Source organism: Dromaius novaehollandiae, chromosome 12 (assembly GCF_036370855.1).
Source record: "Dromaius novaehollandiae isolate bDroNov1 chromosome 12, bDroNov1.hap1, whole genome shotgun sequence".
Classification (NCBI taxonomy): Eukaryota; Metazoa; Chordata; class Aves; order Casuariiformes; family Dromaiidae; genus Dromaius; species Dromaius novaehollandiae.
Genome location: NC_088109.1, coordinates 24,366,723 through 24,380,500, shown reverse-complemented (window position 1 = coordinate 24,380,500; position 13,778 = coordinate 24,366,723). Strand labels below are relative to the sequence as shown.

At 46.4% G+C, this 13,778-nt stretch overlaps 1 long non-coding RNA gene across 3 annotated transcripts; it reads left to right on the top strand.

The window, feature by feature from the left end:
- Window positions 1-178: 178 nt before the first annotated feature.
- LOC112988868 (uncharacterized) lies at window positions 179-12,326 on the top strand. 3 transcript variants are annotated; one of them, XR_010391305.1, is made up of 6 exons: window positions 179-297; window positions 5,006-5,184; window positions 5,392-5,494; window positions 6,220-6,426; window positions 9,294-9,387; window positions 10,109-12,326. It is a non-coding gene; the product is annotated as an uncharacterized LOC112988868 (long non-coding RNA). The 3 variants fall into 3 exon arrangements; XR_003260645.2 differs by having other exon boundaries at window positions 5,006-5,494; XR_010391304.1 differs by lacking the exon at window positions 179-297 and adding an exon at window positions 3,438-4,513 and having other exon boundaries at window positions 5,006-5,494.
- The last annotated feature ends 1,452 nt before the right edge of the window (window positions 12,327-13,778 follow it).

The following is a 13,778-nucleotide window of genomic DNA, read 5'->3' as shown; positions in this document are numbered from 1 at the left end:
AGTGCTGCTGAACCTCTCAGAAGTGTCCGAGCAGCGCACAGGCTGGCGTGGCGTGCACATCGTGCTGATTTGTCCGGCCACGTTGTGTTATAGAGCACAGCCGTGCAAAGAAGGAAATTACTCTTGTGGTCTTAATGTGTGTAAAAAAATGCCATGTCATTTGACAGGTGCCGTGCCAGAGCTTTATAGAGTGTGGTTTAGCTCTTTCAAAGTGCTGCTGAAGGACACCGGAGCTACCAAACCTCTGCGCGCTCAGATGGAGGAGGCCACGCACACGAGGTTTATCGTCAAGCCACGGTACGGAGCATTTCTTACTTTTGGCTCATGCAGAAGGTAGGGTTCTTCTGTGAGGTTACACCAGTCTGTCTGGAGCTGCAAGTGACTGATCTGCTCATTAGCGGTTCAGAAAGGTCTGCCTGCTCGTGCAGCGTGCAGCAGCTTGGGCGTTTCTGTGTGCCGACGTGCACTTGCTCCAGCCCACGCTCGAGAGCCTCAGAGCTCCCTCAAGGTTCTCCAGAGGACACAGGAGTAAGAAGGTTTGCAGCTATCGTAAGAAAACTTTGCATCTCTCTTCTTTTTATTTTTGCTTGTTGCTCTTGCCGAGCAGACACCCTGCTCTGAGGTTTGTGCATGCCACATGACGGAGGTGGAGGCAGAAATCAGTGGCCAGCCTGAGCCTCTTTCTGTTTTCTTCCTATTTTCAGACTTAGCTTATTAGTTCTGTTAAACTCAAGTCTAATTCCAGTAGCCTGTTATGGTCTCCGATTTTTACTTGCTTTGCACCTCTTGAAAAGTGTTCTCTGACACAGAAATTACGGCAGATCACGGCTCTTCAGAAAAACCCAGCTCTTCAGTGCAAGATTTAAGCAAGTACTTCAGTTTTCATTTATGAAAAAGAAATGATACAGTGCTATTTCAAAGGGAAACGAGTATATGTTTCTGTACTTTCCTGAACTCACCCCTGGCTTTTAGCATTGCAGTTGATTGAACTTGTTGTGCATTAATTCTGGTCCTGGGGCCACATATGGCACAGGGACTCCCTGGGCGTTGACATTTTGGGCCACAGTTTAGGTGAGCACATCCCTCCCTGGGGGTCTCTCGGCTGCGGGGCGAGCATGGACGATCTGCCCCTCCCTCGGCAGCGGAGCTGCAGGGGTGCTGCCGGGTGAAAGCTTTGCAGCCTGTGTTTTCTGGTGGCCCGCAGAGACGTCATGCAAGCTCTGTGAACTTGCAAAGCTGATTTCCTGAGCGTTTTATCGATTTTATTCTTCACCGCTGTGGAGCAGTACTAGTGCGAGCTGCTGTACTCAGACTACTTTAAAACTCACTTGCAGAATGAAGTGCTTAATTTACCCGTCCTTCGTCCTTTCCCGGAATGGTGCAATGTCCAGGCATCACTGTGTCTCTTGTAGAGCAGGCTTCTCTTCTTGCTCTTCTCAGTGTGTTCGTGCAGTTCATTTCTTACACCTTCCTGTGATTAAAAAAAAAAAGAGGTTTATCTCCTGAAGTAATTGCTCATATTTGTTATAGAATCAAACAGGTGATCATTTTTAAAGATACGTTTCAGATTTCTGGAGATACATGTTAAAAATTGTGTTTGCTAAGCATTCGCCTAAAACTCACGGTACTGTCAGGTCGCAGCTGGGTCTGTACACAGCCTCTGCCGCGGTGAGCTAGGTCGGAGAGCCTGGTACCAGCTCAGCTGAGAGTCTGGTAAACGCTGTATTCTGAGTGATACGTCCTCTCACAACCTTTGAGTTTAAATGGCTTTTTTGACTTGATTCTTTCCTGCTTTCCCTGTTTGCATGTGATCAACTCGGGCGTGAAATGACACCAAATCAGAGGTAGGTTCGTCCATCCCCCGACCGCTTATCTGTGCTGGGGGGAGTGACTGCAGTCAGCACCGTGGAGAAATAATAATTAGCCCTTAATTGCCCCTGATTAGTCATATGTAATGTAACAATATTAGTGGTAATTTCAATGGGCAAAGTGTCTGAGGAAACAATTCCCCGTCATTAATCAAAGATGTTTGTGAGGCTGGAAAGGATCCTGACCCACCTGGGAGGAGCGTGGGAGGGAGGAAGGTGCTGCCAGCTCCAGGGGCATCACGAGCTGCTTCGTATTTGGAAAAGGCAGGTCGAGATCCCGTGGCCTCTGTCCCCAGGGATGTCCCTAGGGATGTCCCACCCCATCCAGGTGCAAAGAACCAGGGAGGTGGCCCTGCCTCTGCCCCGGTGACACGAACAAGCCTTCTCCAGGGCCGGAGCCACCTTGGCCAGCTGCACCCTTGCACTGCCCCATCATCTCCTGCTTCTTTCCCATCCAGGAAGCCTCTTGCTTCATCCCACCGACGCGTCCCCCCGTGTCCCACCGCCCGGCTGTGCCACGGGTTTGGGAGCTGGCTGGGAGCCGGGGCGATGCGCAGGGAGCCGTTTCGGCTCCGGTATTTGCATGGCTGGAGGGACTCCACTTCCCTGCTGCTTCTGCCTCTGCTGATCTTCCTGCTTATCTGCAGGCCACCAAACGGCTCGTTGTCTTTCACTGCAAGCGCCAGCCTGGCTCGTCAGCGGCTGATAAAGGCCATCTTGAGTTATAATTGTGTTGTGCCTCATGGGCAATGCTGAGGAATGCGTTTCCTGCATTTCCCCTGTGCTCTTTTTGTGTTCTGCTTAAATATCCGTGTTCAAATTTATATTGAATTTGGCTCTGTCCTCTTGAGCCCATGATGGATAGCTGAGCCTGAAAAAAGCAAAACACTTGGACCAGGACTAACCATGTGCTCAGCCCTGGCATAAACATCTCCCCTGCCAGCGGTGGCTGGCATGTCAGTAGGTGTTTACCCTAATATTTATGCCAGCTCCTTGCAGAGATCCGTTCCAAGTAGCCACTCGACATGGGAGGCAGATGCTTTCGAAAGGAACAACACGTTTAATCTCAAGCCACATTTAACCCTCTCCCTGCCCTGGCTGTGTAGGTGGCTGGAGAGGCGGTGCGAGCGGCAGCGTGCCCTGCGGTTGTTTACAACCAGAGGTAGGGAATGGCTCGCGGTTGTGTGCAAACCGGGAAGATGAATTCGGGTGGACGAGGCATTTCTTAGCCACGAGCAGCTCTGAATCCAGCTCTTGCCTGCAGCCTTCCCCAGCCGCGACCGCTGGGTATCCTTTACGCGGCACAGTGCGGTTTTGCTGACTTAGCTGGAGGTAGCAAGTCCTGGTACCTGCTTCTCATCACCTGGCTAGTGCCTTTACAATGACACATTTACTCTAGCACCTAAAGTAAATGAATTATGATAAGCCTCTGCACATGGTCATAAATATGATAGTCTGCGTGAACTGAGGTAGTTGCATGCTTTATATATGTGTTTATCTTTACCGCATTGCACACACAATGTGCATTATGTCAAAAAGATGATGAAAAGCAGCCATAATACTCCTGAGCTGCATATGTCTCTTTAGTTTATGACTGGGTCTCGAACTTACGTTATGCAAAGTTAGCTGCAGTAGGTTTAATATAAATTAACATACTTATGAAATGTCAAGGAGCATTAATTGATAATTTCGGAGGCCTATCTCACTAAATACCAATCCAATTCTGAAACCTGTCTTTGCAAGTTTAATGTATGGAGAATAATGCTTATTCATGAATAGCTTATATAACTTGGAATTAATTATATGGTAGCTACAACTGTCACAGTTAGTCTTTCTGTAAAATAAAGAGCCTAAAATAAAGTTTTGTGCCCCATAAGGGAACTACTGAGATGGCTATTCAGCACTTTGGAAAACCAGGCCACATCATTTTGTGTGTAAATATTGACTTACTAACCTAATTTTGGGCCCACTTTTGCAAGCGAATTGGCCTATATAAAAGCATTTAATACCGGCAGCTTCTCCTGAATTGTGAATGAGCGTGGCGGAGGTGAGCCGGGCTGGAAACGCGGTGTAGTCCCCAGCCTGCGGAAGCTGGCCCAGCACAGCGCGCCCGGCGAATAACCCCCTCCACAGCTAGCACGAAGGAAAGTGGGGGTGGCAGAAAAAAGACCCTGTCTTTGTAGATCTGTCAGTAAATCTGGAAGAAGAAACCCAGCCTCCTGATCTGCAGAGTGGCCATGGCGCCGAGTATCTCCGATTAAAATAGGCGAAAGAAACTAAAGAAGGATCATTTATTGGAATAATGGGAAAAATGTTGGTGGGTTCCTTTGCCCGTCCTGTCCTGCGGTCTGACCACCATTTCAGCTAGGAGTCATCACTATTATGGGCCCGTTCAGACGTGTTCAGGCGAGTATTAACTATTGATTAATATAGGCCTGACTTATACAGAATATGAGCTTCTCTCTTCACTCCTTCATCCCATCCATCAAAAAGTGTTGACATCTCCGAGAGCACCTTGCCTTCTCCCCTGCTCGGCTGCGGGAAGCTCGTGCCGCTTCCAGCAAGGAGTGTGGGCAGCTTTCTCTGAGCACCGCGGTGGGCCGGGTTCATCGCTCAGGGGACCTTTACTGCCTGCCTGAACAAAGGTAAGTAAGGCTGAAGGAAAAAATTCTGCAGCATTTATTGACCTTTCTTTAATGCGTTGTTATTTCTTTTCCATCACTAAAATATTTACTTTCTCTAATACATTATGGTATAAGAGTGTTCCCAGAAAATGATGTACGTGATGTTATTTTCATACATAGGCATACAGATATAAAGTGAAAGATTGCCTGTAACGCGCTTAAGGGAAGTTATACAAACACGGTGTAGAAAATCCTGCTTATGTTAGCTCGCAGTCTGCATCTGGCCGTACCCGTATTGCTGGAGTCGGCGTGGGAGCGGGAGGTACCGGCCCCGCGCGCCGCGGCCGTGCGAGGGGCTTTGCCAACGGTGGTGCCGGCGGCGCGGGGTTCCTCTGGCAGCTGGAGCCATCCGAGACACCTCTGCCTGCCCGGGAAGCTTTTGCCGAGGGATTGGTTATTTTACTGAATAGACCCGCTTCCCTTTCATCTTTTTCTTTTCTCTTTTCCACCTAGCTGCTGCTGAGACTCAGGGCCCGTCTTCCCATCTTCTGCCGCTCAGGAATCTCCCGGTGAACTCCACGCATCCCGCCACAGCGCCCGGTGGCCCGCCATCCCCGTGGCCTCCGCTCTGCTGCCGGGGAGGCACGTTTCCCCGCGGCCGTTAGTGCGGAGGCGCTGGGCCACTGCCCCGGGTGAGCGTAGGCTGCCGTGATTTCCACCGAGCTCCAGCCAGGAAAACGCTCCATCAAAGTCTGTTTGATTTATGAGGCCAGCCTTGCCTCTCCCACGGAGCAGATCCGTCCCTCCGGGACAAACCAGCGGTTCCAGTGGGGGAATAAATCCAGGCAGGCTGAGCGAAGCGGTGTACGCCTGCGCAAACCCACCACCCTGTCTTGCAGGAGCACTCTGGGAACATGAGGATGAACAAGGAGGCAGAGGAGCTGAAGGCAAAGGCATAGATCATCAGGTCTATGGGAAGGAGCAGCCATCGGTTTAACATAGGTAACCAGCAACTCACGACTGACACCTGAAATGAGATGTGGCAGCTACACACATGGGCAGAGATACCCGCGTGTGCAGAGCCGCTGCTTTGGTGGCCCCTGTCCTGTGCAAGGGACACTGCAATAGTTCTGCTCGGTGGTGATCAAACCCAGGAGCAGGTTGCCCAGAGAGGTTGTGCCATCTCCGTCCTCGGAGATGTTGAAAGCCCGATCAGACACACTCCTGGGCGACCTGCTCTAGGTGCTCCTGCTTGAGCAGAGGTTGGACTGGGCGACTTCCAGAGGTCCCTGCCAGCCTCAGCCGTTCAGTGATTCTGTAATCGATGAAAATAGCTTCGGGTAGCATCTGCCACACTATGCCAGTGAGAGTACAGATGTGCTGTAGAAGATGGTCGCTGTTGCGAAAAGCTCCCCCGCATAGGGAAGACAGATACTGAGGAAGGATGGAGGGAGGACGGAACTGTTTCCCCTAAATTAAGTGCTTCCCTAAGGTCAGTGTCAAAAATAAGGCTAGAAACCATTGCACCACTTCCCAGCCTCCTGCTTGTTCCCCCAAACCACGCTGCCGTTGTCGTTGTGCTCCTCCATCCCCTGCTTTTCCCTTCCAGCCACCGCGCAGGAACCTGCTGGCAGACAGCCTCTCGCTGCACAGGACCTGTCCACATTCCTCAAGCACTGTGTAATTGTGACTCTCTCTCTCTTTTTTTTTTTTTTTTTTACTTTTAGCACTTAACAGCAACGCTGGCGCTTTGGAAGGTGCTTCCTTCCCTCCCTGCCCCAGCTGGTGCCACAGATGCTAGCTGTCCCTGCCTCGCAGTCAGAGGGGAGCTGCACGACTCGAGGCAGTCGCAGAGAGAGCACGTCAGCAAGAGACCGCGGAAGAGCTCGCTCAAGCTGAAACTCCTCCAGGCTTTTTTGGAGCAAGTCAGACAGGTACGTGGACCTAGCAGAGCAGAAGTATTATTCAGGTGCAACATACGCACATACGCAAGCTGCTGCTTCCCATGTACCTAAAATCTGCCCACCACGATCATTTCCCTTATCTACACTATAATGGGTTTTAATTTTATATAGAGTACCAGTAATCATTTTGTCTTCTCTTGCTTGAAACATAAAAAATCTTTAACCCATCTGTGAAGCAACTGCTTCAAATTAAATTTTGTGATAAAAACAAATGAAGCGTAATTGAGAGGAGACAAGAGAAACTTGCCCTGAGAAAAGAACGATAAGAAATTCGTTGTGACAATGGTGCAATGTATATTGTCACTCCCCGGTACACCAACTGTTCCCACTGTCTGTGAGCTACGAGCATGAGCTGCAGACTATGCTATAATTAGTCCAGTTTGCTGCTCTTCTTGTAAACCTTGAAGCATCTCTTTCCCTTCCGTGTGAAACCACTTCTCTAAGATTTACACATGCTAATGTAGAACAGGCCTAGCAGGAGTTAAGCAAAGATGTACTGACACGTGTTCTCGGAGATACTGCTGAAAGAAAATGTATTTTACAAAGAGGTTTCGATGCTTCCTCTAGATATGAATATTGCAGAACATGCAGCCACTGTCTCTAGTGGGTTGCCTGACCATGCAGTTTCCCATGAAATGTGAATCTATTGTTTATTGTGCTAATTAGTAACCCAACAAAGTTTATTTAAGGCTCACTAGAAAGCACAAAGAGATATAATAGTGTGTTAATGGAAACGAATTCAAGAAGCTATCAGGCTTTTTGATTATTTAAAATAATGTTATTCCTGATATTTAGAAATTCTTGAGAGAAATGTATTAAATAAGTAAGGGAGATGAAGGGATGTTTTAATATAACCGAGTGTGAAAATCGCTTTCAGAATTTATTTTATTAATAGACTTTTGCAACAAATTCCTGTAATTATTAAATTTCAAATTTACAGGTTTTAGTAGCAAAATAAGAAATAATAGCTCCAAATTTCCTTTGAAATACTTCATAAAACGCTGTTCTTTAAAGTACTAGGTGGCTTTCAAATGCTATCGAGTACTTCAAAGAACGGTATTCTGTACAATATTTTATTCAGTATTTCTCTGCAGTTTTCTACATTGCTGACAGTTGGCTCTTGTTTTAAGGACTGTAGGCATTTTTTCTTCAAACTGGTCCCTTAGACATGTGGGAACACTCAAGGGAGATCCCAGACTCAACCTTTTTTAAGGGGAACTGATAGTGAAAATAAAGTAACCTAAGGTTGATTGGCCTGCAGGGAAGAGTCCTCGCAATGTCATGGAGCAGCAACAGGTTGTAGGAGACTGTAGCATCTCCTGACTGCCCATCCGCAGTACAGAATCTAGAAAAAAAGAAGTGAGGAGAACCTCCTGAGCGGCGAGTGCTGCAGCGGCGTTGGCAAACCAGCTGCGACGTCACGTCATCCTCGTTGGAGGAGGCTCTGAGCAGGAGGCACAGTTGCAATTCCCGTGGCCGGGATAGGGTGGAAGCCAGCGCTGACTGGCAGTCGGGCTTGTGCGCTGCAGTCGCGTTACGGGAGGGCTGCTAATTGTAAATTCATGCAGGCAAGGGATTAATCGCCAGCAGGTGTCAAAGATAAGAAATTTCTCTCTGATCTGGGCAGGGGGTAACTCTGTGTATTTTCTTTTATTGTTCCATTTTCACCATTGTTCAGTAGAACATAAAATGAGCCTTCATTTGAAGAAATGGGATAAATAATTTTGCTGTCGTTACAGAAAAGAAAAAAGCAATTTGCCAGTGCAAGTCTTCAAAGGGGAGAGACTGTTAATTAGAAAATTACTACATGAAAAAATATAATTGTGGGGGCCAGACAGCTCTTACAGGCTCGCCTGTAATTTTACAACCTGCTCTCGGTAAACGGCTGTACATGCTCTGCCCAGCCATTTCCGTGGGCTCCTCTCCTGCCCGCGCTGTAGGAAGACGAGTGATCGCAGGCAAGTAGTAGACGTAGCAACTGTCAAGTGCCTCCCAGTCATCACCAGTTCCTTTTCCACACCCCAAGATCTAAATTGCCCTTTTTTGTTTGCCTTTGTTGTCAACGTAGGCAAAGCGGTTTCTGTAAGTGCAGGGCATTTACTGCGCCTGGAGGGCGACCTGGCCTGCACGCTGGGGCATCCGCGAGGGCAGTTACTGCTGAGAAACAGCACGCGGTAAATTCATGCCTTTCTTTGCTCTCCATCCCCACGTGGACAAATCCCAATAAGCCGTGTAACAAGCTAGTCCTAGGCATGATGAAGCAAATCGACTCAGTCTGATACTGGTTTGCACTGTCAGACCCAGCATCACAGCAGGAAAATCCAGGTTAGAGAGGAGCAGTTGGAAGTGCAGCTACTCTGACAGATTTTCAGGACGTGTACTACCTACATCCTTTCAATCAATACATGTAAAAGAAAACTCGTGGCACCACTGTAGTAATGGAAAAGCAATAACAAATAATTAACTATGCGGTAAGTGCCGATGCTGGCTGACTAGGCTGTTGGCTCCTGTATGTGAAAAAATGTTGCTGGGTGTTGTAAAACAAACAGGAGCTGGAGTAGATCAATAATTTGGAACTTCTGTACAACACTGATATTGATGAAAATGGAGAACTTTGAGAACTTTGCATAGAGAATGCGGCTTTGGGGATTATGTAAAAAAGAAAAAAAAAAAAGAAGCCTGCAGCCTTGCATGGCTTTGCAAGCATAAGGTTGCCAGCCCACACACCCCATAAAAAGCCAACACTGTGTTTTTAAATTAACACCCAGCTTCTTGCCAAAGGAAACAGAAGAAACGAGCAAGTCATCTGAGTTTCTCTGCCTCTGATCTCCCAACAGGCTACTTCAGCTAAGTATCAAAAGCAGATGCCTGCAAGGAAGGACATTTATCCTGTGCAGAAGAAACATACTTATTATGCGCATTGGCTGAACAGTAAGTCTTGACTAACCATCCAAGAAATGAGAGATCCCTGTGCTTTCTGCATGCTTTCTGTTAAAGAAAGACTGTGGATCTGTGACTGACATTTAGGAAATAGAAACAATGCTCAAATATCGTGCTTTGTGGCATTTTCCAGTTTTCCTGTTTTCCATAAATACCATTGTTAGCACTTGTGAAATGTCCCTAGCAGTGAGTCCATTGTGTCCCAAGGCATCAAGGAACAGCTTTTAATGCTTTTGCCTGTACTAAAACAGTTTCTTAATGGTGTTATGGGAATCTCTTCATTTTAATTTTGATCTTTTAAGTAGTTAAGGACAAATTACAGATCAGTGCAGCAAGTACTCAATTATTCAGTCCCTAGAAGATGTTACTTAGATGATTCACTTTCCTATGAGTATGTTGAACAATATCTTAATCCCCTGAAATGGCAAATATCTGCCTTTGGACTTTGCTAAGCCTCTGTATCCATTTTGGACCATGTCAATACTTATCAATGAAATGAAGTAAAAGCAAACATGACTGACTGAAGCGCAGAGAAGGCTGTAATGGGCATTTTGTGTTTTGACAGCTTCTCCCCACTGTCCTTGACATCACGCTCATAAGCATTCTCCAAGCATAACCAAGTGGTTCTTCTGGTGGATATCTTGTGGAGTCCATTTTCCTGAGCAGAAGAGCTACGTTTCCATCCTTATAGGCTTATTTTCCTTTATTGCAGTGAAAGAAACATGCAGCTAAGCAGAATTCAAAGTCACTGGCAGAAAATAAGGCAGCAAAATCAGATGAAGGCAATTGGAGAAACTATAAAGGTGTAAGCAATGGACGGAATAGTAATGAAGGAATTAGATAAAAGATGGGGAATAGGTATCACTTTGAAGAGTAAAAGGTAAGCAAAGCAAAATGCCCAGTAAATGTCCCAGTGACAGTATCCCAGCAACAATAAATTCTGCTTGTGATAGATCAGGCTGAGAAAATGCCAAGGACTGTCAGTTTTCTCATCTCTTGCCAAAAAGACATGATCGGTGGTGCCATTCTGTAGTGTTCAGTGTGTTGCTTAGGTGCGTATGACTTTTGTGCAGCAACTCCTGCCAAGAAAATTATTCAAAGAGACAGGAGTCGTCAGACGGTACTGATGGTCTGCGTTAGGGCCTTTTGAAGAAGTAGCTGTTGACTGTGGGAGTTAATTTGACTTCCAGTTAAGCTGGAAGGTGCTGACAAAGAGGTCACATTGCTGGCTTGGCAGCTTTGGGGTTATTTTTTCCACTCAGAAGTGATGTTGGCCTCTTAGCTTATCTGCTACCAGGAAAAAGGAACGGGATGGCATGTTGCCACATGGATCAGTTTATCAACTTAACAGGGCTGGACAGATTAAAATAAATTGGAATTTCGTATAGATGAGCATCTACGTGGCAGTAAACAGTATCAGATGAAGGAAGACTCATGCATTTCTTGAGGGGCCTGGGAGGAGAAGACTAATGCAGATGCACTTAGGTATTCTGCCAGTGTAAGGAAAGAAACTCATAAACAGTCAGATGTCTCAGAAAAGTCTGAGTGGAGGAATAATAGCCATCGGTAATGACAGACATTTGAATTGGATGAGTTCCCAGTTCTAGAAAAGGGTATCAAGATCCTAAGTTTATTACTGATGGCACTGAAAGGTTTTTTTTTTTCTTTTTTCTTTTTCTACTCCCATGATCTGGTTAGTATCTCAGCATATGAAGGCAGGTGTTAGAAGGAGGCTGGAAAGAAAATGAAAAAACTGCATAAATGGGCTAGGACAACAGCTGTACATTGGCAAGGACCATGAAGAAAGTAAGAAGAACCGGAGATAATCCTGAATGACAAGGGCTTTGTTTTTCCAGCTATCACTAAAACATGGTGCAGAGAGTCTGAGGAAATGGCAAGTCACTATTTCCACAGCCTTTCTGAATCACTGAGCCTCTTTTTCTTTATATGATGCCCTAGACCAAATTTTAAAGGTACCCGCGCACCAAAAGACTGATTAGCATATAGGAAATTCACTGCTCCCCTATTCAAAATCTTACACATTTCTAGAATTTTAAAATTGTATCCTGTGTTGTTCAGTTAGGGGTGCCGAAATGAATTCAGGAGATTATTGCGTGGAGAATATGTGAATACTCATGTGAGTAACTCTTTCAGATTTCCCCATAGTGAAATTATCTCGAGCAGTGAATCATTTTTGGACTTCATAAAGGTCATTTTAAGTTCCCCTGAACTTTTAAAGTTAGCTATTTAAGAAAGAAAGAAAGAAAAAGAAGGAAAGAAAGAAAGAAAGATTAGTGTAGATAAATGTCAGTCTGATGAAGCACCCTGAGAAGCACTCCGGCAGGTCATTCGTGTGACCTCCCTGGTCGCGTTTGGGGAAGAGAGAGAAGTCAGCAGTGTTACTTTCCCTGGTGAGAGTTTGCAATTGAAATACCATCTCTGCTTCTTGCAGCGTGTTTAAATGGAAGTTCATTGCCTTCCTGGGCTCCCGGATCTTTTAACCAAACTCTCAGAAATGACAAAGGCAAAGTTCGATCTCTGCTTATAAGTTAAAGCCAAAGCATGATGATCTGGACTGGCTGAAGGCAGCTGGTTCTTTGCAGGGAGAGACCTCATGGAGACCTGCCGTCCTGTCCCATCGTCTGGGGAGGTTGCACCTGCGAGGGGGTAAGGAGGACGGGGCCAGGCTCTTTTCAGGGGTGCCCAGTGTTAGGACGAGAGTCAACGGGCACAGACTGAAACACAGGAGGGTCCATCTGAACATAAGGAAAAGCTTCATTACTGCGAGGGTGACTGAGCACTGGAGCAGGTCGTCCAGAGAGGTTGTGGCAACTCCATCCTTGGAGATGTGCAAAACCCGACTGGACACGGTCCTGGGCAGCCTGTTTGAGCTGAGCCTGCTTGAGCAGGGGGTTGAACTAGACCGTCTCCAGATATATATGACATACATACAAACATTGTGTGTGTGTGTACATACATATATATATATATATATACATATATATATATTCAGAGAGCATTAATCACACCAGTTCTGGAGGAGTCCATTTCTTTGGGGACACAGATCTTAGTTTTGGCCCTCCCAGAAAGGCCTTGTTAAACAGTATACCCCGTGGTCCCCTGACGGTGGTTCTGGTGCTGTGCTTCCCAGCGAGTGGGTCCCTATTTCCAGCGAGACTTACTGAAAAGCTCAGTTCATCTCCTCGTGATTCATAGTATCAGGATCTGGCAGGCTAATTCCTCCTGTATTTCCTTTTGCTGTAATTGCTTTTAGCTGCTATAGGAAGGCACGCTGAGAGGAAAAACACCAGTACGGTACCATATGCATCAAAAAACTGCAATTTAACGCAACAGAATTATGTTTTCATTTATTGTTAGAATAATCTCAATTCTAGGTGCATAGATTTTTTTTCTTCTTCGTCTCCAAATCTGTATTTGCCAGAAATGAGAAATGGTTTGGCTTTTAGACTGTGCTGTGCTCCAGGTCAGCTTGATAACATGGGAAATGGCAGACTAATGACAGTTTAACACCAATTAACAGACCACTTTATAATAGATTAGCATTCTGAGTCCATTCGACTGATAATTACAATAATTAACTCCCTGAGCTTGCATGCACTTTCGAACAGAAATTTGGCACTTTTATTTATGCCGAAGGAGGAAATGCACAGAATGGACAGGGATCGTTTGAAGTGTTGTAGTCAGCAATGATGGTAAGTTTACTAAGCTTGGGCTTGCTCTTGAAATGTGCTCGCGAGTGACATACTCCTAGGTGGAGTCATCTGTAAATGACTATATAAATGACTGCTTCAGTATAAGCTGAGCACGGCTGTGAGCAGAGATTGAGAGTTTAACGTGTTCGTGTAGTTCAGATAAGCTCTGAAAAGCATTTGTTCTACGAAGTCTCTTCGTCCTAGCTCCAGGATGCCTGATTTCAAGTTGCTGGGTTTCCCACATACTTAGGCCGGTTATTTTCAGCACTTAGCACCCACAGCTGAAGTCACATTTTCAAACATGTCCTTTGCTGTTGGGGCAGGACCTGCGAGACCCGCTTTGCCGGGGGCAGCTCCGTCCTAGCGCCTGCAGTCAGATGTTCGAAAGAGCTTGACGTCCGCTGTGACCGCCTGTCCTAAATCCTTCTGGGAAGTTCAGTTTGGTCTCAAGTCCTTCGGCAAATGAAGCTCTGCCGTCACGGTGATTTTGGTGAGTGGTTTCTGGAGTGCTCCTGGCACTCTGGGGTTGTGTGTGGTTTTGCAGCTTCATTGAGGACCGGGCACGGGGCACAGAGACGTCACTATGGTGGAGACCTGCTGCCTCTAGTGAGATCTAACCAGATCTCCGGTTACCTTGTCCCCATGGGTTGATGGCTGCAAGATCTCTGT